Raw genomic sequence first — 8,670 nt, 5'->3', positions numbered from 1 at the left:
GTATAAGATCTTTATATAATTTGAATATTATTAACCCGTTACCAGATATATCATTTGCAAATATCTTCTCCCATTCTATGGGTTGTCTTTTTGTTTTGTTGATGGTTTCCTTCTCTGTGCAAAATCATTTTTAAAATGTAATCCCAATATTTTATTTTGCTTTTCTTTTCCTTGCCTTTGGAGGCTTGTCTAGAAAAATGTTGCTATTACTGATGTCAGAGAAATTACTGCCTGTGTTCTCCTTTAGGATTTTTACAGTTTCACATTTATATCTTTAATACATTTTATGTTCATTTTTGTGTATGGTATAAGAAAGTGGTCAGGTTTTGTTCTTTTACATGCAGCTTTCCAGTGTTCCCAGCACCATTTATTTATTATTACTTTTTAAATTTTATTTTTTATTTTTTAAAATTTACATCCAAATTAGTTAGCATATAGTGCAACAATGATTTCAGGAGTAGATTCCTTAGTGCCCCTTACCCATTTGGCCCATCCCCCCTCCCACAACCCCTCCAGGAACCCTCAGTTCTCCATATTTATGAGTCTCTTCTGTTTTATCCCCCTCCCTGTTTTTATATTATTTTTGCTTCCCTTACCTTATGTTCATCAGTTTTGTCTCTTAAGGTCCTCATATGAGTGAAGTCATATGATTTTTGTCTTTCTCTGACTAATTTCACTTAGCACAATACCCTCCAGTTCCATTCATGTAGTTGCAAATGGCAAGATTTCATTCTTTTTGATTGCCGAGTAATACTCCATTGTATATATATACCACCTCTTCTTTATCCATTCATCCAGCGATGAATATTTGGGCTCTTTCCATACTTTGGCTATTGTTGATAGTACTGCTATAAACATGGGGGTTCATGTGTCCCTTTGAAACAGCACAGCTGTATTCTGTGGATAAATGCCTAGTAGTGCAATTGCTGGGTCATAGGGTAGTTCTATTTTTAGTTTTTTGAGGAACCTCCATACTGTTCTCCAGAGTGGCTGCACCAGCTTGCATTCCCACCAACAATGCAAAAGAGATCCTCTTTCTCCACATCCTTGCCAACATCTGTTGTTGCCTGAGTTGTTAATGTTAGCCATTTTGACAGGTGTAAGGTGGTATCTCATTGTAGTTTTGATTTGTATTTCCCTGATGATGAGTGATGTTTAGCATTTTTTCATGTGTTGGTTGGCCATGTGGATGTCTTCCTTGGAGAAGTGTCTATTCATGTCTTTTGCCCATTTCGCACTGGATTATTTCTTTTCTGGGTGTTGAGTTTGGTAAGTTCTTTATAGATTATGAATAGTAACCCTTTATCTGATATGTTGTTTGCAAATATCTTCTCCCATTCTGTCGGTTGCCTTTTTAGTTTTGCTGATTGTTTCCTTCACTGTGCAGAAGCTTTTTATTTAGATGGGCTCCCAGTAGTTCATTTTTGCTTTTGTTTCCTTTGCCTCCAGAGATGTGTTGAGTAAGAAGTTGCTGCAGCCAAGATCAAAGAGGTTTTTGCCTGCCTTCTCCTCGAGGATTTTGATGGCTTCCTGTGCTACATTGAGGTCTTTCATCCATTTTGAGTTTATTTTTGTGTATGGTGTAAGAAAGTGGTCCAGGTTCATTTGTCTGCATGTGGCTGTCCAGTTTTCCCAGCACCACTTGCTGAAGAGACTGTCTTCATTCCATTGGATATTCTTTCCTGCTTTGTCAAAGATTAGTTGGCCATACGTTTGTGGGTCCATTTCTGGGTTCTCTATTCTGTTCCATTGATTGGAGTGTGTGTTCTTGTGCCAGTACCATACTGTCTTGTTGGTTACAGCTTTGTAGTATAGCTTGAAGTCTGGGATTGTGATGCCTCCTGCTTTGGTTTTCTTTTTCAAGATCGCTTTAGCTATTTGGGGTCTTTTCTGGTTCCATACCAATTTTAGGATTATTTGTTCTAGCTCTGTGAAGAATGCTGCTGTTATTTTGATAGGGATTGCATTGAATATGTAGATTGCTTTGGGGAATATCGACATTTTAACAATATTTGTTCTTCCTATCCAGGAGCATGGAATCTTTTTCCATTTTTTGGTGTCTCTTTCAATTTCTTTCATAAGCTTTCTATAGTTTTCAGCATATAAATCTTTCACCTCTTTGGTTAGATTTATTCCTAGGTATTTTATGTTTTTTGGTGCAACTGTAAATGGGATCGATTCCTTGATTTCTCTTTCTCTTGATTCATTGTTGGTGTATAGGAATGCAACCGATTTCTGCACGTTGATTTTATATCCTGCAACTTTGCTGAATTCATGAATCAATTCTAGCAGTTTTTTGGTGGAATCTTTTGGGTTTTCCATACAGAGTATCATGTCATCTGCGAAGAGTGAAAGTTTGACCTCCTCCTGGCTGATTTGTATGCCTTTTATTTCTTTGTGTTGTCTGATTGCAGAGGCTAAGACTTCCAATACTATGTTGAATAACAGTGGTGGGAATGGACATCCCTGTCTTGTTCCTGACCTTAGGGTTTCCGCGCTCAGTTTTTCCCCATTGAGGATGATATTAGCATTGGGTCGTTCATATATGGCTTTTATGATTTCAAGGTATGCTCCTTCTGTCCCTACTTTGTTGAGGGTTTTTATCAAGAAAGGATGCTGTATTTTGTTAAATGCTTTCTCTGCATCTATCAAGAGGATCATATGGTTCTTGTCCTTTATTTTATTGATATGATGAATCACATTAATTGTTTTGTGGATATTGAACCAGCCCTGCATTCCAGGTATAAATCCCACTTGGTCGTGGTGAATAATTTTTTTAATGTATTGTTGGAGCCGGTTGGCTAATATCTTGTTGAGGATTTTTGCATCCATGTTCATCAGGGAAATTGGTCTATAGTTCTTCTTTTTAGTGGGGTGTCTGTCTGGTTTCGGAATCAAGGTAATGCTGGCTTCAAAGAATGAGTTTGGAAGTTTTCCTTCCATTTCTATTTTTTGGAACACCTTCAAGAGAATAGGTGTTAACTCTTCCTTAAATGTTTGGTAGAATTCTCCTGGAAAGCGAACTGGCCCTGGACTCTTGATTTTGGGGAGATTTTTGATTACTAATTCGATTTCCTTACTGGTTATGGGTCTGTTCAAATTTTCTATTTTTTCCTGTTTTAGTTTTGGTAGTGTATATGTTTCTAGGAATTTGTCCATTTGTTCCAGATTGCCCATTTTATTGGCATATAATTGCTCATAATATTCTCTTATTATTGTTTTTATTTCTGCTGTGTTGGTTGTGATCTCTCCTCTTTCATTCTTGATTGTGTTTATTTGGGTCCGTTCCTTTTTCTTTTTGATGAAACTGGCTAGTGGTTTATCAATTTTGTTAATTCTTTCAAAGAACCAGCTTCTGGTTTTGCTGATCTGTCCCAGCACCATTTATTTGAGAGTTTTCTCATTGCCTGTTCTTGCCTTCTTGGTTGAAGATTAATTAGCCATATAATTGTAGGTTTATTTCTGGACTCTCTATTCCATTCCTTTGACCTGTGTGTCTGTTTTTGTGCCAATACCATATTGTTTTTATGACAACAGCTTTGTAGTGTATCTTGAAATCTGGGATTTGATACCCCTACTTTTGTTCTTTCTCAAGAATACTTTGGCTGTTCAGGGTCTTTTATGATTCCATACAAATTTTAGTATTAATTTTTTCAAGTTCTGTGAAAAATGCTGTTGGCATTTTAATAGGAAGTAAGTTGGATCTGTAGATTATTTTCAGATAGCAAATACCAAAGTATTTTGATAGTATGAACATTTTAACTATCTTTCCATTTGTTTGTATCATCTTCAATTTCTTTCATTGGTATTATATGGTTTTTGGAGTACACCTCCTTGGTTCAGTTTATCCTAGATATTTTATTCCTTTTGGTGCAATTATGAATGCAATTGTTTTTTTAATTTTTTTCCTGGGGGTTGTATTTTTTGAAGAGTGCTGACATCAGGAATTGTGATACTATTTTTATCTTTTTATCTGCTATCATTGTAAAATAAATTAATGTTTTCTATGTTTTTCTTGCTTCTCCTTCTTTTTTTTGTTGAGGTTTAATGGTGACTGATTTTGAAAAAAATACATTCTCTTCCTATTCTTCATCAACTCTCCTGCCTCTTTTGTTTGCTACCCCACACACACTTGCCAGGTGCTTCAGGTTTTCGAAAAGTTTCTTTTCCTATCACCATGGAAGGCTGTGACTAATGTGGAATTTGCTGCATTTTATTTTCTATTAGGACTTTCATGGTGACAATTACACATTTAGAACTAATTTATCCCTGGATAAAGCAGACATGTTGCCTGAGAAAAGGTCTGATGCATTTGGACTGTAACCTCACTGCATATGTGAGAACATCTAAGGATTGTTTTCTACAAATTTATTTAAGATAGGATGTAAAATAGAATAGCTTCTATATATTTGGGGCTTATCTCAGTGTTCTCAAATAGACTTTTATCTGGAAATGTTCCCTGATTACATGGTAAGTCAATAGGATAAAACAGTTGCAAAGACATCATCACTGCAGTTTCCTGCTGCCAAATGGATATCTGATGCTCTTTTTTTCATTCCTACATGGAATACGGTATTAAAAGGAAGAATTCATATGTAGCCAATGTAAAGAGAAGAGTTTTATGCTTCCCAGAACCTCTAATTTTGTATTTGAAAAACCAGTCCATCTTCTCAAGAATTTATTCTCTCAGCGAGGATCTCTCACTGTCATTTTAGAAAGCTGCTTTACACAAGTAAATCCTGTATGGACTTATTTCATCATAATATAATGATAATTGGGTGTACTCAATCACAGAAGACCTGAGCAGAAAAAAAAAAATGGGAACACGTGTTTTTAAAAAAGATTTATTTATTTATTTAAGTAATGTCTGCACCTAACGTGGGGCTCGAACCCACAACCCTGAGATCAAGGGTCACATGCTCCACTGACTGAACCAGCCAGGTGCCACTGGAACACATTTTAACATTACTTTTACTGTGGTTATGAATAAGGGGAAGAAGAAAAAGTAGCTGTATCCACTCATTTATAGTGGTCATAACTATTTTTTCTGCTTAGAACAATATGATTTTTATAAAAATTTGAACAGAGAAAAATATAAAGAAAATTAGAAATTTTTCATACTATCCCAGCATCCACAGATAATCACAATTATCATTTGCTTATGCCTTTCCAGTCTTTTTCAGTGTGTGTGCTTTTTTTTTAAACTTGAATTAGACTATATTATATATATTATAATCCAATTTTCAAATTCACAACATATTGTGAACTTTTCTCCATGTCATTGAATATTCCTCTATATCATGGATTTCACGGCTTCATTGTTCTCCATCTTATTGATGTACTTAATTTTCTTATTTTATTTATTTCCCAGTTTGTGGGAAAGTTTGGACCTGCTAGATTTTTCACCAACTCTCCTCCCAACCCCATCCATTACATACAATGCTGCTTACAGATACCTTTATACTCACACTCATGTTTATTTCCTAAGGTTAAATTTCTTAAAGTAGAATTACTGTGTCAAATGTTATATAAAATTTTGATCTTATTATCAAATCACTACATCAGCCTAATTATACAGTATGTAATAATTATAGCCTAATCAGTAATTCACAAGAATGACCATTTCCCACTACTGTCTAGGCATGGAATCTCTTCATTAAAAAGAAAATCTGTCCAAAGATGATAAATGAATAAATACCTAATTGTTTTAATGTGTATTGACTTGATTAAAAATGAGGTTAAATATTTTCATAAATATCTAATTATATTTCCTCTTTTGTAAATTAGTTATTCACATTTTTGTGTATTTCTTGTACTGTTCCTAGTTGTTGTTTTCTTTTTAATTTTATTCCTAAGGTCTTTATATATTAACGATGTTATCCCCAGTTTATTATTTGCTTTTAAGTTTAATTTGTATTCTTGGGTTTCTGGTGAGGTTGATTATCTTCTCAAATATTTCTAACTTTTATATTTCTTCTTTTGTATATTGCTTATTAATATCTTGGTCAATGATCGATGTTTTTATTTGGCTATCTCTTTTTATTGATTAGTAGGAATGACATACATACATATACAAACTTCCATATTTTTGTAATACATAAGCTTTTAGTTTTCCTGTACTCATATTTATCAAACATTTCCTTTAATTATATACTTAGAAAGGCCTTTCCCAAATTAAAATAATTGTTATATATTCTTTTTATTGTTTATATATATATATATATAAAAGTATATATATATATATATATTTAGAATCACTACATTTGGAATTTATTTTGGTGTAATGAGGGAATTAGGGGTACTACTAGGAATTCTACTACCTCCTTGACATGGCAAATCAGTTATTCCAACGTTATTTACTGAATAAACCTCCATCTATTAACCTGCCTACTTTTGCCATCCTTCATCATTCTCTGGGTCCTCACTACTCTCCTTACCTATTTTAGATTCCATAGTCCATTATTTTAATTAATTATTTTGCATTTACACTTGTCCTTGCCTTTTTAAATATTAAATATAATTTATTGTCAAATTGGTTTCCATATTACACCCAGTGCTCATCCCAACAGGTGCCCTCCTCAATGCCCATCACCCACTTTCCTCTCTCCCCCACCCCCCATCAACCCTCAGTTTGTTCTCAGTATTTAAGAGACTCTTATGGTTTGCCTCCCTCCTTCTCTGTGACTTTTTCCCCCCCTTCCACTCCCCCCTGGTCTTCTGTTAAGTTTCTGAGGATCCACATATGAGTGAAAACATGTATCTTCCTCTGCCTGACTTATTTCACTTAGCATAATACCTTCCAGTTCCATCCACATTGCTGCAATGACCAGATTTCATTCTTTCTCATTGCCAAATAGTATTCCATTGTATATATAAACCACATCTTGTCCTTGCCCTTTCTTTTATTCAAAAAAAATTGTCCTTCTCCTGGAAAAACCCCACTTTTGGTTAAATGCAGTTTTGTTCCTGTAACAGAGCAGCTGAATTTGACTAGACAAAGACTCAATGGTGCTGACTGATCTTATTTTACTTTTATAGTTATAAACCTCAAGAGGTTTGTGATGCCCAACAATCCTAATATATTTACAAAGTTAATTTGTTCTCCTATTTGGCAAGATAACTCTCCCATACTTTCTTTATTTCAATTCCCACCACCACCTACCCTTCCTTACTCTTACCTGATGACCTTCATTCTTATTTCTCATAAAAAAATGGACCTAAATGAGAAGAGACCCTTAACAATACCCCTTCTATCAGTTTACCTGCAGCCATACCCACGTATTCTGCTCCTACTTTTTTTATATTTTGAGTTTCTCAACCTTTTTACCAGTTGACTAGATCTCTTTCCCTCTAATCTACTTAAGGATTTTGATTTGGAATTGTCACTGTTCCCCTCTCAACTAGCTTAATCCCATTGGCTTAAAAATATGCTGTGATATCTTCCATCTTAAGACAAAACTTGCCTTTCACTTCATAAGCCCCCTAGTTTTTCTTCATTTCTCTGTTCCTCTTTAAAACAAAAAAGCCGGGGCGCCTGGGTGGCGCAGTCGGTTAAGCGTCCGACTTCAGCCAGGTCACGATCTCGCGGTCCGGGAGTTCGAGCCCCGCGTCGGGCTCTGGGCTGATGGCTCGGAGCCTGGAGCCTGTTTCCGATTCTGTGTCTCCCTCTCTCTCTGCCCCTCCCCCGTTCATGCTCTGTCTCTCTCTGTCCCAAAAATAAAATAAATAAACGTTGAAAAAAAGAAAAATTTTTTTAAAAAAATAAAAAAATAAATAAAATAAAATAAAACAAAAAAGCCGATTATATATGCTGTTCCCAATTCTCTTCCAAGGCTCCTTTTTTTGCAAATGCAAATGCAAAAGAAGTATTGCATTATATAACACTTGCTAATACCTATGAAATAACATATCTAATATGTACGTAAAGTTGAGGAATCATAAAAAAACATTACTCATGAACTTATCACCATACTCAAGAAGTAAAACAACACTTTTGCGTTTACTTTTATGTTCTTTCCTTCTCAGTTATCATGGATAATAATTTTATATTTTATACATATAAATATTTATATTAATATATTTGAAATGATGTATAAATTATATATAATTTACATATTTTATATATTTTTACATATTTCATTTTATGTTCTTTTATTTTGTAAAAAAACATCGTTGTATTATAATCATTTTATATATATGCATAATACATATATGTGTCTCCCAACAAAATATTGATTGGTTATGTGTGATTCTTTTTACCTAGATGATAATGGCATTGTATTATATACAATCTTATGTAATTGATGTTATACTTCATGTTATACTTTTAAGATTCATCCACGTTGTGATAGGCTGTAATTCATTCATTTAAACAATAGTTTACTATTCATTTCTATGAACATGGGACAATTTAGTTATTCATTTTCTTGTCAATGGACACTTGGATTGCTTTACATTTCTTGGTCCTATAAACAATATTTCTATGAGCATTCTTGTTTATTTCTTCTGACACACATGTACAGAGATTTCTAGGGAACTCGTCTGTGAGTAGAATTGCTGGGACATAGGATATATGAATATACAAATTGTTTTCCAAATGTAGTTCACTCATCAGCAGTAGGTTAACTTCCATTACTTCATATACTAGTCAACAATTGTTATCAGAATTAA

This window comes from Puma concolor, chromosome B4 (assembly GCF_028749965.1).
Source record: "Puma concolor isolate L17-30 chromosome B4, mPumCon1.1.hap2, whole genome shotgun sequence".
Classification (NCBI taxonomy): domain Eukaryota; kingdom Metazoa; phylum Chordata; class Mammalia; order Carnivora; family Felidae; genus Puma; species Puma concolor.
The sequence above is the reverse complement of the archived record's forward strand: the minus strand, read 5'-3'. Positions refer to the sequence as shown.